Source organism: Eleutherodactylus coqui, chromosome 4 (assembly GCF_035609145.1).
Source record: "Eleutherodactylus coqui strain aEleCoq1 chromosome 4, aEleCoq1.hap1, whole genome shotgun sequence".
In the NCBI taxonomy this organism is placed as follows: domain Eukaryota; kingdom Metazoa; phylum Chordata; class Amphibia; order Anura; family Eleutherodactylidae; genus Eleutherodactylus; species Eleutherodactylus coqui.
In genome coordinates this window covers 231,627,979-231,638,310 of record NC_089840.1, presented here as the reverse complement: position 1 = coordinate 231,638,310, position 10,332 = coordinate 231,627,979, and positions in this window count along the sequence as shown.

Sequence of the window (10,332 nt, the reverse complement as noted above, 5' to 3'; positions counted from 1 at the left end):
CACGTCCTCATCGTGGGAGATGGGCAACAGTCAAGTAGGGGACTGCCTGACAGGGCGAAGTACAGTGGCCACTATGGTAGTCGTTAAGGCCTATCAGGAACCTCGAGTACGGCTGGCTAACGAGGCTCTGGTGAAGGCCGGGCAGCAGCAGTTCCTTTCTTGCTGAAGGTGTATACACTTCCTAGTTGAGGCAAACGGCAACAGCATGCAACAGTTAAGGGCCAAGTACCAATACACTTGTGAAATGGACCTCATTACTGCGCTTCTCGTCGCCCCCTATCCCAAGGCGATGAAGTATCCAGGGACTCCCGATCAAAAAACAATGGCTAGCACTTCAAGCACCAGGGTTAGAGCCCCTGACAACCAGCACCTCACAGTGCACGCATGAAGGAAAGAGCCAAAAGCCCAATTCGGGACGGCTCTGAATGAAGGTTGATCACCGGGTCCCAAAAACCGACCTGCATTCAGTCACCCACTTTGCCACATGGAATGTCCTTACTTTAAATGGGACTGACTTCCAGGTGGCTAGATATAACATCACTGTAGCTGGCATCACCAAAGCTCGTCTACTGCATCATGACTAGCGCGAGGTTAATGGCGCCACCATATTACACTCCGATGCCTCCGACCACACCCAGGAAGTGGCAGTAATCCTTTGCCCTCCCATAAATCAGTCCATGGTAATGTGGCATGCGATCTCTCCGTGTCTGCAGTACGCCAGGTTTGTTCATTCTCATGGTCAGATGCCCATCATTGTGGCATATGCACCAATTGAAGAACACACAGCTGCAGACAACGATGCCTTTTATGACCAGCTTGCCGCCACCGTGCAGTCCGTCCCTCTGCATGATGTACTCATAGTGCTCGGCCACCTGAATGCAAACCCAGGTTCCCGGACTCCTGGCTAAGAAGACGTTGTTGGACCCCTTAGCAAAGGCCCAACAAAATACAATTCACACCAGATGCTGTCATTTGTGTCTCAATGGGCCCCACAGTGGCGGGGTCCTGGTTCCAGAGACATAGCATTCATAGGTTTAACTGGATATCCAATGATGGACGTACAAAAAAGTAACTGGACCATATACTCATTTGTCATCACAATTCTGTCAAATAGTGTTGAGTATACCGCGGGGCAGAAGCTCCAGCAAACACAGACCGCTGTTTGATTATTGCCGAAATAGCAGTCTCATTCCGTCTGCCCCATAAGACCAGATCACAACCTTCATTAAACGATGACGCCTTGAAGGAAAATCCTGCATTTGAATGTCAATACAATATCGCAATCGAAAACCGGTTCCATGCTCTGGGCAATCTCCCAGATGAACCAGAGGCAGCTTGAAATGTCACAGGAGATGCTATCCATGAAACCGCAAAGACTGTTCTCGGACACCGGTGTTCCCATAGGCAGTCCGAGCTAACGGATGACACTATGCAAGTCCTTGAAGCGAAGGCGAAAGCCTGCCTTAAAAACGACCAAGCGGAATGTAAGAGGCTGAAGGGCGTGTTCCAGGCAAAGGCCAAGAAAGACAGGGAGTGGTTCCATAATGCTCTGGCTGATCAAGCTGAGAAGGGTCTGAAGTCAAAGAATCTAAGAGCATACAAAGCAGTCGCCAGAATCCGAGGGTCCTCAGGGACCAGCCGGCATACGCCAATCCACAAATCTGATGGCAGCCCTTGTACCAACCATGACGAGACTCTTCAACGCTGGAGTGAACATTTCTCATCTGCCCTAAACCATTCACCGGCTAATCTGTTCTATGACCTTGATGACCTCGCATCCGTTGCTGTGGATGACCATTCTGTGCCTATGGATGCTCTGTCACGGGAAGAGGACCGTTCTGCTATTCAGAAAATTAAATACGGACGTGTCGCCGGCTCAGATGGCATTCCACCTGAAATGTGCAGTTGAGCCGATAAGCACTGCTTTACATCAGCTATTTCTGCGCGTCTGGTCTTGTGGGAAAGTCACCGTCAAATGGAATTTAAAGGGGTTGTCCCGCGAAAGCAAGTGGGTCTATACACTTCTGTATGGCCATATTAATGCACTTTGTAATATACATTGTGCATTAATTATGAGCCATACAGAAGTTATCAGAAGTTATTCACTTACCTGTTCCGTTGCTAGCGTCCTCGTCTCCATGGTGCCGTCTAATTTTCAGCATCTAATCGCCGAATTAGACACGCTTGCGCAGTCCCGGTCTTCTTCTTTTCTGAATGGGGCCGCTCGTGCCGGAGAGCGGCTCCGTGTAGCTCCGCCCCGTCACGTGCCGATTCCAGCCAATCAGGAGGCTGGAATCGGCAATGGACCGCACAGAAGCCCTGCGGTCCACCGAGGGAGAAGATCCCAGCGGCCATCTTCACCAGGTAAGTAAGAAGTCACCGGAGCGCGGGGATTCAGGTAAGCGCTGTGCGGGTTTTTTTTTAAGTCCCTGCATCAGGTTTGTCTCGCGCCGAACGGGGGGGGTGTTGAAAAAAAAAAAAACCGTTTTGGCGCGGGACAACCCCTTTAAGCCTCTTTTCCCCTTCCTGCTTTATCAATTAAGCTTTCTGCATATCATTTTCCTGAAAACATTCATTTAAAGGGGTTGTCCCGCGCCGAAACGGGTTTTTTTTTTTTTCAACCCCCCCCGTTCGGCGCGAGACAACCCCGATGCAAGGACCTAAAGAAAGCTTACCGGAGCGCTTACCTGAATCCCCGCGCTCCGGTGACTTCTATACTTACCGGTGAAGATGGCCGCCGGGATCCTCTTCCTCCGTGGACCGCAGCTCTTCTGTGCGGTCCATTGCCGATTCCAGCCTCCTGATTGGCTGGAATCGGCACGTGACGGGGCGGAGCTACACGGAGCCGGCATCCTGCACGAGAGGCTCCATTCAAGAAAGCAGAAGACCCGGACTGCGCAAGCGCGGCTAATTTGGCCATCAGAGGCCGAAAATTATTCCGAAACCATGGAGACGAGGACGCCAGCAACGGAGCAGGTAAGTATAAAACTTTTTATAACTTCTATATGGCTCATAATTAATGCACAATGTATATTACAAAGTGCATTAATATGGCCATACAGAAGTGTATAACCCCACTTGCTGCCGCGGTACAACCCCTTTAAGATTAAAGCCGGTTGTTCAAAGCCTTCTGTTTAGAGTACAATTTCTTCTTATTCTTTTATATTGACTAAAAGATACATTTCTCATCCACTTATATATGCAAAAGAGAGATGGAACAATACTTATACAGCAAAGTCTTCTAGCGAGAGGCCTCTTACCTAGTCAAGCCAGCAACTTACTGCACACTGATGGATGGCAATAACCCTAAAACAGTCTGTCTGTACATGGCTCTCTTTTCCTTCTGGAGTAGACTCTGGCTTTGGATTATATTCACAGTCGTTGTTAAAAAGGTCAGACATTGACCTGCAGGAATGCTGCCTACTAATAGGTGGCGCTGTAGAGACATTGTATCTTCCGTCTTTTGTATATTCAAATTTCCCAGAGTAGCATCGATAGCCTTATAAAGGTCCTTTTACACGTCCGACAGTCTTTTAACCCATTAAGGACAAAGCACAGTAAATTTATGGTGCATGGTCCTGGGCTTCAATTCCAGCCGATAGTAAAAATAGGACTGGGAGGTGGTGGTGGGTTTAAAGCCTCTGCAATCAATCAGAAGCAGGAGGGTTGTCAGCTGTTAGTCACAGCTGATAACCCAGAGGAGGAGGGAGAAGTGGTTTTTAACCCTTTCTGCTTTCTCCTTACGTTATGCACAGCACTCAGTGAGTGCTATGTACTAAAGAGTGAAAAAAGGGAGTGAATTTCTTACCGTAAATTCCTTTTTCCCCGAGTCATCCTGACGGCAGACATGGAGGTTGCACCTTGACCTCGTAGGGACAGGAAGCAAGAGACTTTAAAAGGCTCCTCCCGTCTCCCATTCACCAGTGTCTTCTAAATTACTTACATGGACATGTCGTGGTTAACCAAGGAAGGTATTTATTTGCTCCGAAAAAAAATAACATGGTTAGTTCCATTTGAACATAAACAAGAAGAGGGTAGCTTACCCGGACATAACACAAGACAATATGCACAAATTTTCCGCATAAAAGGAAATTCCAACATAGGAGCCTCTGGGCTACAGATTCGTGCCCGCATAAACGTTAATATAAACGTGTGAATTTTTGGGAGGGAAATACGTGCCGTCAGGATTACTCGGGAAAAAGGAATTTTCGGTAAGAAATTCACTCCCTTTTCCCGGCGTCATCCTGACGGCAGACATGGAGTATACCAGATTAACTCTTTAGGGAGGGACCACCGCTTGCAGGACCTTTCTTCCGAAAGAGAGATCGGAAGAGAGGTCCGCATTCAGCCTGTAATATTTTGCGAATGTGTGCAGGTTGGACCATGTGGCTGCCTTACAGATTTGGTCCGGTGTCGCCATAGCCCTCTCTGCCCAGGAGCAGGATACTGCCCTGGTAGAATGGGCCTTGAGTCCTTCCGGGATAGTGCTGTTGCAGGACGAGTAGGCCTGCTGGATGGTGGGTTTCATCCAGTGGCTAATGGATCTCCTAGAAGCCGCTCTTCCTCTGCCTGGCCCCTGAAATTGAACAAAAGACAGTCAGCCTTCCTAAAAGGATAATGTCTGCTCTAGGTAGCATAGAATGGCCTTCCTTGCATCCAGGCTATGGTAGTCTCTTTCCCTATAGTTTTGGGGATTTTGACAGAAGGATGGGAGAATAATTTCTTGCTGTCTGTGGAATTTTGAGGCTACCTTTGGAAGAAAAAAGGGGGTCTGTTTTTAGTATGACCCTATCGTCCTGGCTTAATAGGTAAGAGGTCTTACAAGATAGGGCCTGGAGCTTGCTTACGCGCCTTGCTGTTGTGATAGCTACCAGGAACACAGTTTTAAACGTGAGGAACCTAATTGGAACCTGATCGATAGGTTGAAGGGGTCTTTGCAGAGGCTTTGGAGAACTAGGTTCAGGTCCCATGGGGGGGGGGGGGGAACTGTACTACGGCTAACTGACCTCATTCTTTCTGCCGCTTTCATGAACCTGCGGATCAGTCTATGATCCGCCAAGGGTTGGTCTAGAATGGCCGAGAGCGCCGATACCTGTACTTCCAGGGTTCCTGGTCTCAGGTTTTTATCTGGAGGAAGTCCAAAATCTCCGCCACCAAAGTGTCAAGATTGGAGACTTCCAGCCCCCTCCAGGAGGAGAATTTTTTCCCCGATCTTATTATAAATAGCTGAGGTTACAGGTTTTCGGGACTGGCGTAGAGTCGCGATAACTCTGGAGGACAGACCTTGTCTTAGTAGCGTCTGTTCCTCAATATCCACACCGCGAGGTTCAGTCTCTCTAGGTTGGGGCAAAGAACTGGGCCCTGCGCTAGAAGGTCCTTCCTGGATGGAAGGCGGATTGGCTCCGAGATGGCGAGCTTTAGGAGCATCGGGAACCATGCCCTTTTTTCCCAGTGTGGGGCGATCAGGATCAGCGTGAAGAACTCTCGGGATCAGGGGTATGGGGGGGGGGGGGAGGGGGGGGGGAAGGCGTACGCAAGACTGAAATCCCAACTATGGGAAAAAGCGTCTAACCCCTCAGACTTGTCCCTCGGATCTAGGGAAAAATAGGCGGGACATTCTGAATTTTTGTTGCTCGCAAACAGGTCCACCTGTGGACTGCCCCAGGTTTCTGTAATGAGATGAAATTCCTCTTGATTCAGAGACCATTCCCCGGGGTCTAGGCCTCTTCGACTTAGAAGTCGGCTGTCAGGTTCTGGGATCCTTTGAGATGGACCGCTGTCAGGGACTGTACCGTGGACTCGGCCCATCGGAAGATCCGGGCTGTTAATTTCAGCAGGTGAAAGTTTCTGGTGCCTCCCTGGTGGTGAATAAGTGAAACGACGGTCTCGTTATCCAAGAAGACCTTAACATGCTCCCAGATGGCTCTAAGCTCTCTGAAGTTTGAGGTCTGGGCACGCAATGTCGGACCCCATTTGCCCTGGGCAAACGCTGCCCCACTTGCGCTCCCCAGCCAGACTGGCTTGCGTTGGTGACTACGGAGATGAAGGGCTCTGTCACCCATGGGGACTCCGCCTCTAGGTTGCCAGTTGACCGCCACCAGCGGAGGGACCTTGTGACCGCTGATGACACGGGCATTCTGCTGTCCAGAGAGGTTGTTGCCCCGTCCCAGTTGCCCAGGGTGGCTCTCTGTAGCGTCCTTGAGTGAGCCTGGGCCCAAGGAATAATGCCGATACAGGAGGTCATGAGGCCCAGGAGCCTCATTGCGTCCCTAATCGTTATTTGTTTCTTCTGGCCGCATTTCTGTGCTGCCAGCCTAAGGTTTTCCTGCCTGTGTGGAGGCAAAGACAAGGTCTGAGACACTGAGTCTATTTGTACCCCCAGGAGGTCTTTCGCGTCTCGGGGAGAAGACTAGATTTAGGGAAGTTAAGTATCCACCCCAGTCTCTGAAATAGGCAGATGATTCAGCTGGTATCCTCTTTGAGGATCTTCGGCGAGGATGCAATTACCAGGGAATCGTCCAGGTATGGGACAATGTTTATGCCTGCCACATGGAGATGCGCCACCATCTCTGCCACTATTTTAGAGAATATCTTGGGTGCCGTTGAAATTCCGAGGGGTAGGCACTGGAATTGGTGTACACGGCTGCCCATCCTGATGGCATTCCATGCATTCCAGTAACGCATCTCTAGGAGCTTTCTGTTTAGTCTGGTCGTCGAGTTCCCCCAACCAGAGGAACATCGACCTTGCCACAGAAGTCGCTGCGATATTGGACTTCAGCGTATAGGCCGTTGTTTGCCAGGCCCGTTTCATCAAGGCGTCAACCCTGTCCATCGGGTCTTTAAGATGAGAGGAGTCCTCGAATGGCAGGGCTGTCTTTTTGGCCATTATGGCCACCTGTGCCCGACGCCACGCGCGGCCGCACCGGCATGCCTGGAGGAGAGAAGCATCTGAGCCTATGGCCCGCCGCTCTCCCCAGCTGAAAACAACTGCGCCGAGCTGTGGCAGAGGAAGGAGGGGACCCAAGGACCTCTGGTCCGCCGCTCCGACCGCTGCGGTGGTGAACCCCGGGCGGTCAAACCTATGGCCCGCCGTGCTCCCGGACCGTGCCTAGATGCTCACGTCTTTCTCCGCAAAGCGGAGTCTCTCTTCATATTCGCGGGACAAATAGAGGTGTTTGTCCGCGCAGCCCACTTATCCGTGATTACTTTCTTCAGGATATCATTAACCGGAAACACTGTGCGGTTCCTTGGTCTGAGCCCGGCGGACATGTCGTCCTGTACGGACCTTGGCTCGACCACCTCCTCGACCTTCATTGTATCCCTGACTGCTTTGATCAGGTCAACCAGGTCCCCAGATGAGAAATAGTACTTTTTATTCTCATCCCTGGCGTCAGGGGGACGGTCAAAGAGTTCGCCATTTGACAAGTCGCCCAGGGATTGCTCAAACTCTGAGCTCATTAGCGGTATGTGGCTCGCCCTTTTAGCGGCCCTTCCTTCCCGCTGAGCTGGGGGGAGACTGGAAATCGATGCCCGGACATCCTCTCTAACCAGGGATCTAATATCTTCCCTGAATGCGGCCTGTTCATCCGTAAGGATCTTGGAGGTACAATCGGGGCATAGCGGCTTTTTTATACGCCTCGTCCAGTTTTTTTTTTTAAAGACACAGAGCGCCGTTCCTGTGTTTTTTCTTTAGGTCCTGTTTAGACCGGGTGGATTCCCTGTCCTGCAGAATATACATGCATGCACATAAGGGAAAACCCCCCACACAATGCTAAATCCCTGAGCATAACATCCCTGCAACAAGTAACACTTACAGTTTGCAGGGCTTCAATCTCTGGTTCCTTTGTAGTCATGATGCAGAAACGCAGACAGAATCAGGTAGACAGATAAATCCTTCTCTGAAGGTGTGCTGTCAGTGGAAGCTTGCCGGGGGGGGGGGGGGGGGGTCTCCATTTTCAATTCTCCCGCTGTTCCGGGTCAGCTGACGGCATCTGACGTCACCGCATCACGCCGCGTCATTGGCTCCGCCCCCCGACGCCGCGCCAGCATGCCTGAAGAAGAGAGGCATCTGAGCCTATGGCCCGCCGCTCTCCCCGGCTGAAAAACAACTCCGAGCTGTGGAGGAGGAAGGAGGGGACCCAAGGACCTCTGGTCCGCCGCTCCGACTGCTGCGGTGGTGAACCCCGGGCGGTCAGACCTGTGGCCCGCCGTGCTCCCGGACCGCGCTGACTCTCCAGAGGGGAGATGAGAAGGGAAGCAGCCCTGTGGACCGTCAATCCCTACGGTCAGCCTGCTTTGGAAAAAGGTGAGGGGGGAAACAGCCCTATGGACCGTTCCCCCAGCTGTCATCCTGCAGCTCCCTGGAGGGAGCTCCTCTTGCATGTCCCTGTAGGGACAGGAAGCACTGGTGAATGGGAGACGGGAGGAGCCTTTTAAAGTCTCTTGCTTCCTGTCCCTACGAGGTCAAGGTGCAACCTCCATGTTTGCTGTCAGGATGACGCCGGGAAAAGAAGGGTTTCTTCCACTATGCGAGCCGGCAATCAGGTGCCCTCCGTGACCCCTGGCACAGCAGAGCTGCAGACCCTGATCAGCTCTGCCAGTGACTACTGTCACTACAGGGGAATGCTTTTCCTGTAACTGGGGCTCCTATGGAAGCTACAGTTAAAAAAATGTCAAATTAAAAAAAATAAATAAAAATTAAATTAGAATTAAAAAAATATATTTACATAAGAAAGAAAATAGCCCAAATCCGACGCAACCAAAACAGTCGCCATATGTGCCCTGTAATCCAAAACCATACATATTATATATCAAAACATCCGAAACAAAATGAGGAACCCGTTCACATACTTTATTTTAGCATAATTACACTAATTAGAAGAAAACTATAAATGTTTAATATATAATTTTTTTAGTGTTTTACCCCAATAAAAACAAAAAAAAAAAAAATAACAAAAGCAAAAAAAAAAAAAAAAAAAATTTGAAAAAAGATATCAAAAAATTAGCCCTATATGTCACAGCAAATGCAGTTAAACCACTACCTGGGTAAAATTTTTAAAAAGTGTCTGGTCCTTAAGGTACAAAAGCCTGGTTCTTAAGGGGTTAAACGACTGCACGAGCACTGATGTCACTGCTAAGGTAGTCAGCGCCAGTGCAGAGCATTCAAACTGAAAGACTTGACGATGACTTGAGAAAGACAAATACAAAAATGCTCTGGTCTCCGATTGAAGTCAATGGGGTTCGTTACTCAAATAGAGCTTTCGAATATTACGAAAAGCTCGACTCGAATAACGAGCACCTGAGCATTTTGGTACTCGCTCATCTCTACTGAAAAGCCGTCTTGAACGACAAGTCAGCGATTTGTTCGAATTGACACTGAATGATTATATGGCTCAAATTTGTTTGAGCAAATTAGGAACAATAATTGTTACGTGTAAATGGGCCTTAAGCCTCCTCACACGTTCTAAGGAGAAACTAGAATTATCTTCCTGATCTCAGCCACTTATTGTAATAGTGACTATCAAATGACAAGTATGTTGGGTCTACTTTTATAAAGGGAAAAGGAATTGTGTTCTCTTTATGAGATATAGTAATATCCAAAAATGATATTTCATTTTTACAACATTTTAGTATTCCTTCAATTCTCCCTTCATTTTTATTTAGAATCCTATAAAAATCCTCTGATGAGGAAACGTCGCCATGTCAAATAATACACAGATCATTTATAAATCTTTTATAGAACAGGAGTCTATTTTGTGTTGGACTTATTGCGAATCCCCTCCCAAATACACAAACAGGTTTACATAAGATGAGGTCACTGCGGCCAAAAGCGAAAGTAAAATTGCGGCACTTTCCAGCGCTGCTGTGTGAGAGCAGCCTAATGTCGCAGAAAAATATTAATGAGCGCATTATTTCAAGCAGCAGTTCAGGGTGAAAGAGGCCGTAAAACTGCTTTTTACATACGGCAACCCCAATCATGGCTTTCCATGTAAACAGTTACAGGAGAATTTCCTGGATGTCCTGCTTTTATGAAAAACAGAGTTGTAGCAAATCCACGTGTACTAACATCGTTTTCAGTCTGCAGCACAATGTAAAAGTGTGAACTTATAGCTTCATGCATAAAGAAGACAATAAACTGCAAATATATAAACTGACTTTATTCATTCAGGCAGAAGTGGTGAGAATTATAAGTTCTTAACTAGAGATGAGCGAACGTGCTCGGCCCCGCCCCTTTTTCGCCCGAATACCGCGATTTTCGAGTACTTCACTACTCGGGTGAAAAGTACTCGGGTGCGCCGGGGGGCGGGGAGAGGCGTGGCGCCGCACGTGGCG